General features: G+C 40.3%; 1 protein-coding gene across 3 annotated transcripts in view; it reads left to right on the forward strand.

The window, feature by feature from the left end:
* Window positions 1–2,524: 2,524 nt before the first annotated feature.
* LOC311444632 (hyaluronidase PH-20-like) overlaps window positions 2,525–17,225 on the forward strand; it is a 48,392-nt gene continuing 33,691 nt past the window's right edge. For 2 of the 3 annotated variants that reach the window (XM_084535904.1, XM_084535908.1), the window contains exon 1: window positions 2,525–2,590. The gene's annotated coding sequence lies outside the window, so the exon portion shown is untranslated. Of the gene's footprint in view, window positions 2,591–7,923; window positions 8,073–17,225 lie in introns of those variants that run through there. The other variant, XM_084535905.1, reaches the window with a different exon arrangement.

Below are 17,225 nucleotides of genomic sequence, written 5' to 3' on the forward strand. Positions count from 1 at the left end.
TTTTAAGCTGCTTTCTGCATCAGCAGAATCTGGAAGCAGTTATGTAAGTCCAAAAGAGCATCAAATCTCTCTCCTACCCATCCCAAACTCACAGTTCTTTTCCCTGAGGTTAAAGCCCTACTCTGAGAAGTCAGCTCCAGGCAGATGATTTTCCTAGGATGTGCATTCATCAGTTACTGCTGGCATAGTACAGTGAAGATGGATGTTACAAAAGCAAATAATAATGCCACTAATATGTGCTATTATTAAGGCTATTAAAATACCAACTGGCATTGCAGAAAATTTGTTGTCATTAACTACATATTAGAGCTTTATAATGAACTATAAGTGTGACCACTCCTGGGCAATCTTGGCAGATACTAGAGCTTTGGAGGAACCCATTTACATCACAAGTTGGTAGAGGTGGCATTGTGTACTGTGGTGGGATTTGAAGGCAGAGCAGCAAGGGCAATGGTGGGCAGCACTGATGAGGCAAGCTTTGGGTGTAGTGCTGCAAATAGGGTGTGCTCCTCAGGACTGCCAGCACCCTGGTCTACCTGCACTCTGGTTCACCACGCTGCCACCCTTCACGTGCTGGTGAGCTCCAAGCAGAAAAAGGAATGACCACGACATGTACCCAAGCTACATCCAGGTGGTTTGTCTGAGCATTGCAAAGCTCTGGAGGAAAGGGGAGGGTGAGGGTGAGATGTGACTGCTGGAATCTGGGGCCCTGTCTACTCTTTGGAGGGGTGAAGCACTGACAGTTGAGCTGCAGGGCTACTTGGTGGTGGCCATCAGAAAATTCCTTGGCTGGTGTATTTGCTAACTCCTGCAAATCTACCATTGCTTTTCTCTATGTGGAACATTTCCTACAGTACTGGCTGGCAAAATAAAGAGTATAGAAGACGTGATAGCATTTATGAAGGTGAGCATTTGCTTGGTGCTAGCTTTCTTGGTATGCAGAAATCAGCATAAAGGAACCAGAGTCTATGAAAAGAAAGTTCTTTATAGTGCCACCAAACCTCCAAAAGAGAAATCCGCTTTTTCTGTAGCAGACAAGCTTTATTTACATGGTCTGCCTACTTGTTGAATATAATGCAGTACCTGAATTTTACATTAAAATCTTTACATTTTTATGTGCTGTCCTTTTCAGGATAGGTTAATGAATAATATACACAGTTTTATTAGGTTTTCTGTGTGACTTGATATATCTGACCAGATCAATCAAATTCTTTCAACCAAGCTCCAAGGCAACTGTTAATCGAAAAAGAAATATAAAATTTACTTTTAAGAGATTTTCTCTCCATTCAAATAAAATTTGCTGTTTCCTCAAGAGGATCTTCAAAGAAAATTTGCTCATTAAAATATTAATTGGAAATAGAGAGAAAAGGGTCATGGATGGAGTCACATATTTATTGAAACCTGCCTAGAGGAATTTGATCGCCTAGTTTCTCAAATAGGCTTTGTAGCATTGATCAATTCATTGCATTGAGAAACATGGCCAGATAACCTTTCTGATCTTTTCTTTGCTCAGCAGAAGCTTTGATAATGTAGAAATGATCAAAGATAGTGGGAGTTACGACTTTTTTTATAGTATCTCCCAGGAAAGGATCGCTTCCAAAATAAGGTAAACCTGTCTGGTGATTGAAAAGAGAAAGGCGACATCACCTTTCCTTATTCAAGACTTTTAAACATATTTTTAAACAATGCCATTCAACTCCTGACCCCAGAAAGGGCAACCTAATAGTTAAATCATCTAAGAGCATTGTCCAAATGTGCTTGAATTCCAGCAGGCTCGGTGTTGTGACCACTGCCCTGGGGAGCCTGTCCCCGTGCCCAACCACCTCTGGGTGCAGAACCTTTCCCCAGCCTGACCCTTCCCTGTCCCAGCTCCATGCCGTTCCCTCGGGTCCTGTCGCTGTCCCCAGAGAGCAGAGCTCAGTGCCTGCCCCTCCGCTCCCCTCGTGAGGGAGCTGCAGGCCGCCATGAGGCCTCCCTCAGCCTGCTCTGCTCTGGGCTGAACAAACCAAATGGCTTCAGCCAGTCCTAATAAGTCATCAGAAATAAAATATTTCTATACTAGGGCTGCCCAGATATCCCCATTGCCTTTATCTAATATTGCTTTTCAGTGAGTGATGTCTAACTTGAATATGGAGGCCTAGTGCACTGGTTCAAGAAGACTCCAGTAAAAAGTACAAACACACTCAAATCAAGCCTTAGACTGTCCCTTGGGCTGCATATTCATGCCTACACTTCAGAAGCTTCCAGAGTTTTTCAGTTTTCATTATCTTTACATCTCTGATTAGGGACTTGTGGTTCTACAAAGCACGGAGTGCTTCTGTCTGCATACCAAGAGCCCTCAGCTCCTCCTGATTTCAAACACTCGGGGGAGGTTAGGATTGCTTTGTTTGCCCTGCCAAAGAGTACATGCTGTAACAAGTGAATGTGGGCATAAGTGGTGTGCCACAAACTTCACTCCGTGCCACTTAAGGAAGGACGGGGAGAACTGGATATCCGCCAGCCAGTATAAAGGTAAGGTAACTTGGGAACAGGTAGTTCTGGTAGCTTTCTCCTGCAGAGCCCTGTAAGCAGCAGATCTCATCAGAACCAGGTAAAATCTCTGCATGAATTTGCTTATCTTAGTTTAAGCCTGCTACTGTTTGAACTGGGTCATTTCTAAGCTAAGGGTGGGATTCGGGTGTATCCCATCTAACTTCCAGTTGCTGCCCCAGAGTGACATAGGACTCTTGTACATCCTGTGTCATAGCTGCCAACCCCATGGAGATATCTGGGATAGAACAGGGCAGTTCCTAGATGCTTGTAAGTAGACACGTGGGTCATCACCAAGTGTTTTTACAACCGTTTGCACTGTTTTTGGGGGGAACTTAGCAGGCATAAATTTATGTTTAGTCAAGAAATTTCTGTGTCCTAATCCATTGGGACACTCAGAAAGATGGTTTGTAGTGTACTGGTAGCAATCATAATGAGATAACGATGCTTATGTCTAGTATGCAGACGTTACCGAACTCCTAAAATCCTCTGCTCAGATATTTCCTAGCTCTCTAGACCACTGTGTTCCTTCAGCACATCAAGCTTTCCTAGTAATGTCTCATCACCAGCTGACTCCTCTTGACATGTGGCTACTGGGACACTCATTTCACACTCACGCCTAGGTAGGATTCTCTAGGATTCTCAGCTATCTGACCTGCAGATGATGACTCGCTAAGTGTCTATAGAGCATATTTCCTGGACATTTGAGGGAGAGCCAGCTAATCTTGATAAACACCAACTGTATCCCATTTTATTCAACAGCCTAGTATTGTAGGCAATTCATCCAAAAGACTTGTTTGTTGATCTTGTTTGGGAGCAGAGACCTAAACCGAGGCCTACTGTACATTTAAGCTTGGTGAATCTTCACATAGACATGCAAAGAATAAGAGTTTATTTAGCTGAATCATTACAGTGATGGGAAAAATAGAGAGCTTTTGTTCTTTGTACTTATTATGTGATGCTATTTGTAGTTGCTCAGAGCAGAAAGCCAAAGATGAGAGTATCATGGGACTGTGAGAGCCAGCAACTCTATGACAGATGGACAGCTGAAAGCTGAGGTGACCCCAGCACAGGTTATGCCCTCACCAAAGAGTGCAGTCCCATGGAGGCTGGACATGGAAGGCAGGCCTAGATGCTGGTAACAGGGATCCATCAACAGCCCCATCAGAAGCCAAGTGATGTGCCAGGTTCAGGGGTTGTTCAGGGAGCCCAGTCAGAAGCAGCAGGAGATGGCGCCAGAGATGAGATGGTGGTGTGGGTCCAAGAGATCCACAAAAGAGACAGGGACAGGGATGGAGAAGTTGGCTCCTCTGTAAAATTGCTGGGGTAAGAAATGACAACCTTGACCTTAGCTGAAATGGGGTACAGGGCCATGGGCAGGAGTGGAAGGATGCCCCAGGGGAGGGTAGGCAGGGGCAGAAAGTCCATTAGTACCCTCAGGGCTATGACAGAGAATTGTTTCAGCTCCTTTTGTGGAACGCTCACCAAGATATGGAAAATAAGGGCTGCAGATATGAGATGAGCAATGCCATGAGAAACTTTGCAAGCAATAGCAATAAAGCTGTGGCATATGTATCTTTCCTAAAACCTTGGTGTAGTAGGAAGGAGGCTTAGGTTCTCTAAATTCCCACTAATGTTTGCTAGCTGGATGTTTATTTTGAGAAAGGCAGGTCAAGAGAGTTTTTTGAAACCTACAGATAACACATTTACAAACATGGATGAAGTGCTGTATTAAGATCTTTTCAAACTGCTCTTGCTTATATCCTTAGCATATTTTGTGGTCACAGAAAAGTCTGTGATTACTTTTTCACTTTCAAAGAATTGCTTAATTCATCATCTTCATGAGATTTGCTGTAGAAATACAATCACCAATTGCTCCTAACACAATTTCTTTGTCTGACTGGAATTTACATATTTACTAAAGCAATGTCTGTCTCATTTAATTTTGAATTGAATAGAGAAAGGTCAGTAATGTAGAGAAAGAAAAATACAAGGAAAATTAAAACAGATTTGAGGGAACCTCCTTTAGTAATGAGATAAATAAAGCAAATGAGTAGTTACCACACAGAATCTCCACTGACAGGCTTAGAAAACCCTCCAAGTCACTTAGCACTTAAAAGCCATTAAATTCTATTTGTTTATTCACAGTTCCCTCCGTTTTTGCACATTTTAGCACAAAGCTTCAAGTATGCTAAGTAGACAGAAAAAAAAATAAAATCAGGATCTTTATGCACAGAAATAGCAAGTAACTCAAAATATACATTGCTCCCTTTGGGAAAAAACAGCTGAACTCTGTGAATAGTGCTTACTAAAAATTGTTCTGGAGGATACTGAGCATCATTTCACAAATATAGCTCTATTTGTCAAATTTATTCAAATTTATTTACATGTACACAGACAGGCCTTCTATAAACATTGTAGCATTGGTTCCTGCTCTTAACAGTGTTAATGTTGATAACAAGACTAGGTGTCTGAATTTTATTGTGTACATTAATTCCCACTGGTTTGGCAGTGTACACAGTAAAATAACTACTTAACAGACATAAGTATGTGATACAATATAGAAAATAACTCTCAGAATTGACACATAGTCAAGATGATATCTTCCATCTAAATCAATGACTATAGTAATGGTAGGAATATTCCAAAAAGTCATGTTCTTCTCTCAGAAACAAAGTTAGGGAAAGAATGTGATGCTGGCAAGAAGACAAACTCAGTTAGTACAACATGGTAGAGCCTGTTAATCTTTGGCAGCTCACTGTTTTTGCACATGCAATAAAGACAGTGCTTTCACTTGAAAATATTCATATGAAGGTAATAAAATCATCTTTTATGCAGTTGAGCAATATATGAAATAGAATAGTTTTTCTGCTGTATTTACATCTTTTTCTAAAATAAGAAAACATAATGTCAGAACAAGGCCTGTCATACCCCTGTTTATCAGTATGCTGGGGAAGCATATTTTCTGGTAAACTTGTTACTATTAGTTCAACATGTAAGCAGTATAAAGAGCCCGTAAGCAGGCCCTTTTTATTAGTGCTTGTAGTAATAGGACAAGGGGTAATGATATTATCTAAAAGAGGGTAGATTTAGATTAGATACTAGGTAGAAATTCTTTGTTGTGAGTGTTATGATACACTGGAACAGGTTGCCCAGAGAAGCTGTGGATGCCCCATCCCTGGAAGTGTTCAAGGCTAGGTTGGATGGGGCTTTGAGCAACCTGGTCTGGTGCAAGTGTCCCTATCCATGGCAGGGGGGTTGGACTAGATGATGTTTAAGGTCCCTTCCAACCCAACCCAATCCAACCCAACCCCACCCAACCCAACCCAACCCATTCTATGATGCGTAGAATTATAGATTCTAGAATTACAACTCTGTAATTCTATGATAACTTCCAATCAACAAAGAAAGATTCTAGAAGTGAGAATGCAAGTTGTTTTTTTTTTTCTTGTATTAAATCATAAATAAATTTTCACTAATTGAAATGTAACTCCTCCTTTTCCTAACAAGATGAGGAGGAAGAAAAGTGCAACAGGCAGTGTAAGAACCTATGGGTTCAGAATTCAGTCACTTTTCCCCTAGATTAAGATCCTGAAGGGAGATGCTCTGGCCATGATGTGACAGCCACCAGTTGCAGAGGAGCACACCAGTGGAGGATCCAGATCTGTTCCTGCTCAGGATCATGTCAGTGCTGCTGGCCAGGTTTCACCCTCAGAGCCAGGGCAGACCCAGGGCTTCTGCCTGTGGGTTTCTCAGAGGCAATAGGCAAGGCCTGGGAGAAAAAAAGAAAAAAGGAAAAAAAAAAAGATTAGGAACAACGGTGTGAGAGCCTAATTTTCAACTGCGTTTTCCAGCAGTTATGCCCTCTTATTTCCAAGGGATTCAGATAATGTAACCCAGATGCTTCGCTGGCTATCACTTTAGAGATTCAAAAGTGGTTCATTATTTTCTTTCTTTCTTTTTTTTTTTTTTTTTTCTTTTTTCTTTTTTTCCTTCAGTCAGGAAATGAAAAAATCCTTTTATAGCTGTTTCATTTCAACAGATGATTTTGCCATCAGCTTTTTAACTACTAACTAAATACAAAATCAAAATGAAAATGAAAAGTCATTTCAACTGACAAACTTTGTTCCAGACTCTTTCAATATCGTTGCAACCTTCTCCCCTCTTGTTACTGAAATTTTATGATGGGCAAAAATTAAATCATTTTATACATCTTCAAAATATATTTTATTAAAAGTAGTAGCACTTTTTTAATGCAAAGCAACTTTTCTAGCAGCTCTACCTCCCACACTTAAATTCAACCTTCCACGGTAAATTCAAACTACTCTTTAAAACATTTATTAGACATGTTCTGCAGAATGCTACACATCCTCTGCTCATTTCCATGTGTGCAGAGGGTGTTTGACATCTTAAAGCCGGAGATGTTTAGAATGCAAATAAACGAGCAAGGGTGCTATTTTTTTCTAATACTTACACCGTGGACATGTTTAAGAATGTATTTTACCAACAAGCTCCAGCTGATTTAAATAGAATTCAGTGTTTGAAATGCTTTTCAGCCTAGATGCTTAAGTAGTTAATAGGACCTAAACCTTGCTCCCTCTACTCTAATGTATATTGATAATGATATTTCAGGGATTACAGCACTGAAAATAGGAATGGGAAATAAAATCCAAATTAAAGTAAGAACTATGGCTTGAGAAGTGGGTTCAGTAACTGACCTGCATCTTTCTGTGATCCTTGCCCAAACACTAAAAAATGCTAAGCTTGAATTCTTGGAAAAAGAGTAGAGAATTTTCTTTTTATTTTTCCTGTCACAGTCAATGCACCTTGCAACAATTTCGCTTTTTAAATTGGAAATAGAAATAGCAACAAATACCACAAGAAATCCTTCATTTGATAATCCTACTAAACTCAAGAACAGAGAAATTACTAGAAATTGAATCAGAAAACCTCACCTGGGAAAGCTGCCTGGTTCAGGAAACTTTGATGAGTTTCAGTTACTGTTGGATAGCTTTTTGCAAGCTGATCAAAGCTTCTGAACATTTAGGACTCTGAATATCCTTTTATTAATGAAAAGTTGTTTTTTTTTTTTTGCAATATTAGTAGTTATGTATATAGCTTCAGATTTTATACTTTAAGCAACAATTTAGGCAACATAGAAAGTTTGTCATGTTAAAAAGTCAGGGAAGCAGATAGCAAGTTTACTGGCTTTGGGCAGAATTGAAGGTTTTTCCTTTTGGGGCTTGAATGCTGTTTTCTGTACTGCAAAAGAGCAAATACCTCAAAGAACTTCTACTCGAAGGTTCACAAGCCAGCTGTTCCTTTCTACCACATATAAGCTGCAAGACTCAACAAAACATTGCTATCCCCCACTGCTTCAGCAAAACTCTTCTTCTCCCTCAATCATCTGCTTTAATTCTGCCAGAATTCTCCATATTCCCTAGCCAGAGGTTTTATCCAGCTGAGTTCAGTGATAGACATTCACCCATCGGCAAACACAGCTGCTTCTGAAATCGTGCTTGACTGGAATATATCCCTGAGAGGTGAGTGGTATAATAAGGTTTTCTTTCTCGTAGTGAAAACTTTGTGTGAGTCTGTTCTTCAGGACTAATCTAATTAAGAATACCAACAAGAGTCACAATAGCTAATGGGTTTGTAAGCTGATTAACATAATGAGAAATATATATTAATGTTAACTAATTAAATTGGGAAAATGATGATTGAAAGAAAATATATTCTTCCCTTTAGAAAATTTAAAAATACTTGGAAATTCATATAATTGCATTTTTGCCAAAAAAATAAAAATAAAAATGATTGCCAGGCTACAAGCTGGGGAAAACAATATGTATGTTTGTGTTATGGAATATGGTGATCCAAAATAAAAATTTAGGCCAAGTGTTAGGAACCTGTTTCAAAGGGTCCAGTAACACTGTGAATTCTTTGTGCAGCAATCTTTGCACGACAGATTTGCCTTCAGACCCATCATGGTTATCACAGCTGTGCAGAGAACTCGGCTTACCCAGGAGCTCAAGCTGGCAGGGCCTGTTTTCTGAAGATGGAAAAAGCACAGAGCGCTGGTGGTAGGCAGGACAGGACAACTCACAGAATCACAGAATCACAGAATTTCTAGGTTGGAAGAGACCTTAAGATCATCGAGTCCAACCTCTGACCTAACGCTAGCAGTCCCCACTAAACCATATCCCTAAGCTCTACATCTAAACGTCTTTTGAAGACTTCCAGGGATGGTGACTCTACCACTTCCCTGGGCAGCCTGTTCCAATGCCTCGCAACCCTTTCAGTAAAGAAGTTCTTTCTAACATCTAACCTAAAACTCCCCTGGCGCAACTTAAGCCCATTCCCCCTTGTCCTGTCACCAGGCATGTGGAAACTTGTTTAATGCTGTGTACCAGGACACCTGCCAGCCACTCAATACCACTGTTTTGAGGGCTTTTGCACACCAGTGTCCTACCACTTCCCTCCATAAACGTAAATCACACACTGTTGACCAGTGGAGTTCCTATTAGACTTGTCCATAAGGACAAAGATGTGATAATGACAATATTAGAGGAGTCAGAAAGGGCAGAACCAGAAAGAAGGAGTTCAAGCAGAATTGGACCCTTTCAAAATATCTTAATCTTTGGAAAGAACAGGGATTTTGTCTGTGACCCTTTTGTATGCGAACATGGTGAGGGTGTGTGTGTACCCCTTCTGATTGCAAGTTCCTCTGAAGGGACACAGATGTAATTGCAGGTTGGGTGTCACAAAATACCCTGGATACATGATCTGAGCACCTGGGACAAGACAGGGCAGCCAACAAAGAGAGCGAGGAGCTCGTTGCCTGCTGCCCACATTAGTTGTGCCTGGAAGTGGAGGTCATGGATCCTGGGTAACTACTTGTTGTGGCTGTGAAAGAAGCTTCAAAGAGCACCCCCACCCAGGGGCAGCGACCAATGCAGGCTGTGAGAGTTGTTTGAATGTTTGTGGCTTCAGGCATTTTGCTGCCTGACACGTCTCATCATCTATTGACCTAAATTCCATTTTTTCAGTTGCTGCAGGGCATTCACAGAAGGCTGACTCCACTTTGAAGATAGAAATGGTATAAATGTCAAACACCCCCGTGATTATTTACATGCAAATTTATATTGTATCAGTCATTTACATTATAGCAATCAAAATGCTATAGGTCAGCAAAAGGTCAAAAGTCAACATTTTCTGCCCGAAAATAATGTGCCACTGAAAACTCTCGGACCAACTCTTAAGTTGAGCTCAGGTAGAAGATCTGATAAATGCCACCCATCCTTTCCTCAGATGGCCTACATGAAGCTTTCAAAACCACAATCAAGTTGTTACACACTGCCTTCCTGTGGCTCCTGAAAATACTTTCACTCCAAGTCTCACCACAGAAATGCATCACTGCAGAGTGATTGCTCCTGTGATCCATTCACAAAGTGATCCTCTTGCTCAGCTCATGGCAACCTCAACAGCCCCATCCCACTACATTCTTTAGATCCTAAATCTTTGTTTAGATCTACAGCCTGGCCCTACTCATATTAAAGTCAGTGAAAAAGAGTGCATTTATTTTATTGGCACAGGATCAGTTCCTCAGGCAAGGCATTTTATCAGTTCTTTTTTTTGTTGTTGTTGTTTTTGTTTTAGAAACTAGTAAATGGACTAAATAAACATATTTACTTAAAGTTACTCTCTCTTCTTTGTTCCTTTCCATTAGCAACCTATAATTTTTACCATTTGTCTGCCTCTTTTTTCCCTCCCATCCTATTTCTGAACTGTTCATTGAATTTTCCCACATAAATCCAAGTTCTCTTCTTTCCACTTTATTAAGAAAAAACTGTGGCATCAGAGGATCAGAGGGTGCTGTGTTTTCTTTTTTTTCTTTCTTTCTTTTTTTTTTTTTTTTCAAACTTTGCTTCTATTCTGCAATATTTTAGTTTCCCTTGCATGAACAAATTCAGAGTTATTCACAAACTAAAGCAAGAAAAAACCTACCTCTGCTTGATTTTCCCTCAGAGACAGTAAGAGCCACTGAATATGTAAATCGTATTTGCTGGGCACTGGAGCACATTTTCTGAGTTGGTAACTGTTCTCAGGGGATTTGTTGTAGTAAATTCCTCAGGTTTCATAGGCCAGTGGGCATAATAGGGTAAACTTAGTGGTAACAATCAGAGAAGGAAAAATCTTTCTCCTTCAAGGAAAGAAAGATAGCTGGAGAAAAATAACATAAAGCACTGGCTCAGTGAAAGAGAAGTATTTAGGAAAAGAAATGCTAAGAGGGAATAACAAATATCAGTGGCTGGCAAGTCATCTACCTGAAAAAAAAAAAAATAATCTAAATTTTATGTAGCAGTGTGACCTCATGAAGCAATATCCCAGTATTTGCAATATTGCGCACTGGTCTAAACATGGCCCTTTCTCAAAAATATATTAAGCATTATAAGCAAGTTAGAGAAAAAAGAACATGAAAAGGAATTGAAGAAATCACCATATACATAAGAAAATAAGATAAATGACTGATTACACAATGACTCATGGTAAAAGGGGACAAAATCTTCGACTATTAAAAAATCTCTGTAGATATCAAAGGTTATATATAAAAAAAGATCAACCTAGGAAAGGAGGGAATGTCTGGTGAATAGCAGGGTAAAATGAAAGTTGTAAGATGTGTTTTGCTTTGAGAAATATTTGAAAAGAATATGTGAAGTAAGGGAAACATACATTGCTAAGGAAAAGACCAAGTGACCTATTAAACTTCATCTCACTGTAAGATTCTGACAGCTATATTCAGAGAGAGAAAAGTCATGAACCTCAATACCTTCGACAATTTCAGTAAAAGAAGTTGATCAGTTGCCTTGTTTCTGAATAAGAAAAATGCAAAATATTTTCTTTACTGTGTAAATTATCATTGCCTGAATTATTTTGGGTGCGAATGAAAAGAACTGATGCATTTTAGGCCATCACAACTCATTCTGCAATTTTCTAATCCCTGCAGTGTGACGCAGAGACATTCCCTTGCAACTGTAGTGCTATTAACTGCAAAAAGATGCCAGGTTGTTTCATATCATCCCCCTGAATCCTCTCCGCCTCCCTCTGCAGAACCGATGAGAATGATGCTCATTGTCAAACATGCTTCCGTGCACTGGGCCAAAGTTAATTACACACGACTTAGGCTGGCTGAGACGTACTTAACATCCAGCACGTGACAGCGCTCACCGTGTTGGGAAATGAATGACCGGCACCATCCTACTAACGCATGATGTAACCATTAACTCAAGGGCAGTCACAGAGAAAGCCATAAAGGAGGTAAAATCAGTAGAGCATACACACTATTTGCTAAGTGCCAGCTGTTAACCCAGGGTAGCAAGTTAATTTTTAAAGGCAGAATTTGCTGTCAGGGAGCCACGCATGCTCCCACGGTTCCCAGACGGATTGCACCTTGCTGGGATATGGCACCCAGTCTGGGGGCAGCGAGGATGGTGCAGACAATTTTTCTTCCTGGGCTTGTCTGTTGTCATTACCTCTTTTGCTACATTTTACGAGTCCGGCTTCCAGATGGCAATTTATAGCTTAGCTGAATAATAAAAAAGGGTAATTTTTCTTCCTGTTTTGTAGATGCATTCTTTCATTGCGATATACAATGTATATGACAGCAAATGTATGTCATGTTTTCAAACACGCTGAAAAGACATAGGCAGCAGACTAGGATGAATTTTCCCTTGAATGCTTTTACCTACGGTGGTGTGGAGAAGGGACAGAGGAATTGCTGGCTCCTCTCCCCTGCCTCCTGTGTGCTGAACAGCTGACATCATGTGCACTGACCCCACACCTCACGGTCAGCCATGTGGAAGGGCAGCCGCCCATATAGATAAGGACAATATCTGCTACTGGGTTTCCAACAGGAAGTTCCTTTACTTTGGTTTGCTTTGGTATTTGTTTTTGAAAATAAATTAATTTAAAAGGGTGGTTCCTTTGCTTGCAAAGTATTTTAGGTCTGTCTTTGGGTAATCAATCTCTGATGTAAACTAGTTCTGAGCTTTTCCATTATTCTGTGGTACTGGGCGATGAACAAGTGCTTGGGGATGGTGCTTGTGAGCTCTCAGGACCTGTTAGCATTCCTGAATTTCTGAAACTACATTTCCGGCCCCACTGCTGTAATTAATAAAGCTGAGGGGTTTGTATGTGTGTATGTTTGTATGCATGAACTCCTGAAGCGAGTGGTATCTGTGTTCATTTTCTCTGGGTCACTCATTGCTGAATTTGCCCTCGTTGCTGCTCCGAGCCTATTGATGAGCATGCTTACGTCCTATACCTGTTCTTTATAAAAATAACTTGTACAGTCTATTATTGCAGCAAGATGATAATAATTGTTTATATAGTGGGCATCTTTAGAGCTAACTTGCTACAGGTAGTGCTTTCATTAAGCTGTCTAATGCTGTATGTTTTTTGGAAAAGTCATTAATATCCATGTTATCATTTTACTCTTTTGTAACTTCTCCCCTTTCAAGTGTGTAATTATTAGAATTTATCTGTATACAATTTTATTGATATTTGGGCTACACATCAAGTATTCAGTTATGCAGCATCTTGGAGAAAATGTTGGTGAGCCTCTAAAATATACAGTTCTGCCACAGTGGGTCCCTAGCACACCTTCAGACCAGGCACTGATTCTCAAGCCGAGTAATTTGTTATGATGATAATCACGTTGTCCTTTATCACATCCTGAATAGTGCAATATAGTGCAGAAAGTGTTTCCATCTCCGAGGGAGAGAAATTACTTTTCATTTTCTGTGTGATAAGTGACTATTTAGGCCTGAATCCATCTACATACCTTACCTCTCCTGCACTAATTAGAGGCCTGCTCTCATTAGGTACCATCTGCAGCCAATGGAGAGAGACAGACACTTCTGCAGGGTGATTCCTCCCCCCTCACCTGCGTTCAGGATTGGAGATGAGGCTGAGAGGTTCCTGCAGGGCGAGTCTGGGATGACTGCATTCCTCAAGTAGGCACCTCAGCCAAAAATGCCTGAAGTTACCTGGGTGATCTGCATTGTAGCATTTAATTCTTACAATTTTAACCATTTATATGTTAGGTCTGTGGGCCCAGCTATGCATCCATGATTTACTCAGTCATCAGAGGGAGAAGGGATATCCTGGCAAAGATAAATCTACTAGATGGTAACAGATACATAGATACAACAAAACACTCTCTAAAAGTTTCTTAGTTTTTTATCAACCACAATTTGGAGTAACTGTCTTGGAGTAGGCACCTAACTTTAAGACAGATGAGAGAAATCCCTTCCTAAGTGATAAAGGAAAGTATCAATTTAGCAGCTCAATAGACTGTAGTGATCTTTTAGCTTATCCAGTAGGATAAAACATGCAGCAGGATGCAAGCTTCCCTGTAATGTTCAGTGAGCATCATTCAAAGTTACTAGGCTCTGACTTGCCAGAAGAGTGGGGAAATAGCTCAGTCTTCATTGACATTAACTCAATTACTTCCAACTGTACTGTAACTTTTATGTCAGAGAGCTAAACAGTCAGTATGCTAATATTATGTAATGTAGCAGGTAGTTAAGATTGAGCGGTTACGATATTAGCAGAGCAGAATGGAACTAAGCTTTCAACTTAATTGTGATGCTGCGATAGAGAAAAAAGTTGATTTCACTGTAGATATTTTGAATCCTTAAAGAGAAGGGATGGAGAAAGGACCAGTATTGCTTGAACATGGAATAAAGATTACAGGTTTCAGAAAGATTCCAAATTTCTTAAGGCTTGATCACGTATTTTTTATAACAATACTTGCAATTGATTTTTAGTGCTATTTTTTGTCATGTTTAAGCATTTAAAGTCTCTTAAAAGTCCTAGTAATCTGTAATCATAGTTCGTGCAAGTGTGGACAACTGGCTGCTACGCCAAGAAATTCCTCACGAAGCTACACAAACCAGCCTAGGAGAAGTGGCTTGGTGTTGGCTCGTGGGGTCTGAGATGTGGCAGAATGAAGATCAAGTATGTACTTACAGCTTATTCTAGTGTTACTGGTTGCCGTGTGCAGAAATTCAAAGTTTGGTTTTGCTCAAGGAGGAAATAAATGACCTTGAAGCAGATGTTTTCATCTGGGCAATTGAAAAAAAAAATAAAAAAATCATGGGCCTGTATTTTTAAAACTACTTATTAATTCTGGCTGGTGCAGTGTCTAAATAACTATCTTGAGACTACTGATTAAAATTTATGAATGAGTAAGGAAGGTGTGAGAAACACTCCGTAGCCAATAACTTAGGCTCAGGCGAGGATCTCAGTGAAGTAGTAATTTATTCGCGATTGCAATGGCGGGCGCCCCACAAGCAGGAGAGAGCGCATCTACTAGTTCCAAAACACAGTTTATATACCTTTTGATGGCAGGACCCTCCCCTGTTTCCCCACTGAGTGGGTAATCCAGATTCACAATCTATCTGATGCTTCACAAACAATGCATGGCCTTCAGTCGCCGGCCTGTTAAATTTCAAATTTCTTTTGACATTTTTACTGCTTGAAGTGGTAATGTTTCTTCACTTATCTGACTTGACTTGACACCGTGATTTTCACCTAATTGTCCTAAGGAGTCTGATTGTCTGCATTTTACAAGGTCGCCTGCTAAACTTTCTTATCACTGTAAGCATATCTCAGTACCACATTCCCTCCTTCTAAACAATGTAACTCTGCAAAAACAACATTTCTATTCCCACAATTCCCCCCTTTTCTTTTTTTTTATAAACTGTTGATTTTTGCAAAAACTCTTTTTATTTTTATTTATTTATTTATTGTAAGTGTAATTTGGTAAATATCTTCCTCTTCTTCACTTTCTTTGCTCTCCATTTCCTCTAATATCATTTTATCTGAGTAGGGTGGTGGATCTATGGTCATTTGTTTCAATAATGTGGTTTCAATTAACCGCTGGACAAGTCCCCTTACACAGGGGATAACGCAACAGCCAATAGCTGTCAAAACTCCTGCTACTATAATCAAGGATGTAAATATGGACATTACCATCCCTTTCCATTTACCAAACCAAGATTTCAACCATCCTGTGATGGAAGTGTCTGCTCCCGAATTTTCTGCTAATTCATTGGCAAGGGTGGTAAGCCCTTGCAATGCTCTTGTTACTGTGCCATCCGGGGCAGTATTGTTACGGATAAAAGTACAATGGTTGCCCAGCATCACGCATACACCACCCTTCTCCACAAGCATCATATCTAATGCTATCCTGTTTTCCCAAGCCATTTTGCTGATGGCATCTAGTTGTTCAGCGATTCCTCTCATCGCATCCTTGGTATAATTGATGAATCTCTGCTGATTATAATAGAAATAATTAATCCAATCCACATTTTTATTGATTGTTACCCACCAGAACAGTAACTCAAACCCTGCAGCAATTTAATTTCTGGCTTTATATTCATCCCGAACTCCTCTAGGTACCCCAACAGAATCTATGTATACTCTATCATCAAATGATATTCCTAAGTCTCCTTTACTTCTTCTGGGTATTTGTGATGTTTCTCTTTCAAATGCCAGGGTGAAGGGTATAGCTGATTGAACAAGTGCACAAGTGCCTTCCCAATTAGATGGTAGGGTGGACCGTAAGATCTTCCCTCCACCGTACCACCAGAGATCTGCCCTGGGGATCTCTAGTCTTGAGCAGTTTCCCATCAAGTCCTTGGTAGCACAAGGCAAATTCTCCCAGATGCCAGGTAGCACTCACACCCTGCCGTGAGAGGCAAGCTGTATGGTTACCTATAGCTGTAGAGAATGCAGGGGGAACTGTGATATTGTTATCATGCAAGAAACAGCAAAGAGAGACTTACAGGCCTCATTTCCCCAGGCAGTCTTTTCTTGGTACAATGCAATCATACATCGCATCCCTTGGGAGTCTTTGGTCCACCCCCATGGGAAGGGCACTATCTGGGCAATCGGTCATCCCGAGGCACAAGCATAGCAGTAGCTACAGTTGAGACTCTGGACAGTATATTTGACCCATTCTATCCAGGCATTCACATCCCCATACCCTGTTTGAATCTCAAATGTTTGAACTGCCACATTTCAGAGGGCCTCCTGTTTACTCTCCTGTTTTCTCCTTGAGTTTCTCCCTTTCTCTGATGGCAATAGAGGATTGTTTCCATACAGCTATTCTCAATCTGGCTGTTGTGTCTCTCCCAGTTATTTGTTCTTTCTGCTCAATTGTCATTGGGCATTTAAATCTCCACAAGCTAACACCTCACAAGCATCAAATGTGACGGCTTGTGGTACATAACCCTCTGTCACAGTCACCCATATTTTGATGGGGTATCCCGTTTTTGCTATTATCTGGTCATGCCTTTTCCAAGTTGCCAATGGAACGAGGCCTTCTCTGAGGCCTAGGATCACTAAAAACAAAATTAGTAATCGATTTTTCCCTGTCATTATTTTTAAACCTTAGGTTTCCAAATAATTATCGATACAAAAAAAAAAATAAGATGTACACTACTACTATAACAACCCCCCCCCTTGGGAGCACTGCAGTTCGCTATAGGTCTGTCCTTTCTCTCAATCACAAGTCACACTTGTTAGTTACCTGTGAAAATAAAAGGTTAGTTTACAATTGTAAGCTCTTATCCTGCTCAGAGTCCACTACGAGATTTTTCTCTTCAATTTCAACTTCCAACAAGTCTTTT

This window comes from Aythya ferina, assembly GCF_964211825.1.
Source record: "Aythya ferina genome assembly, chromosome: 1".
NCBI classification, from domain to species: Eukaryota; Metazoa; Chordata; class Aves; order Anseriformes; family Anatidae; genus Aythya; species Aythya ferina.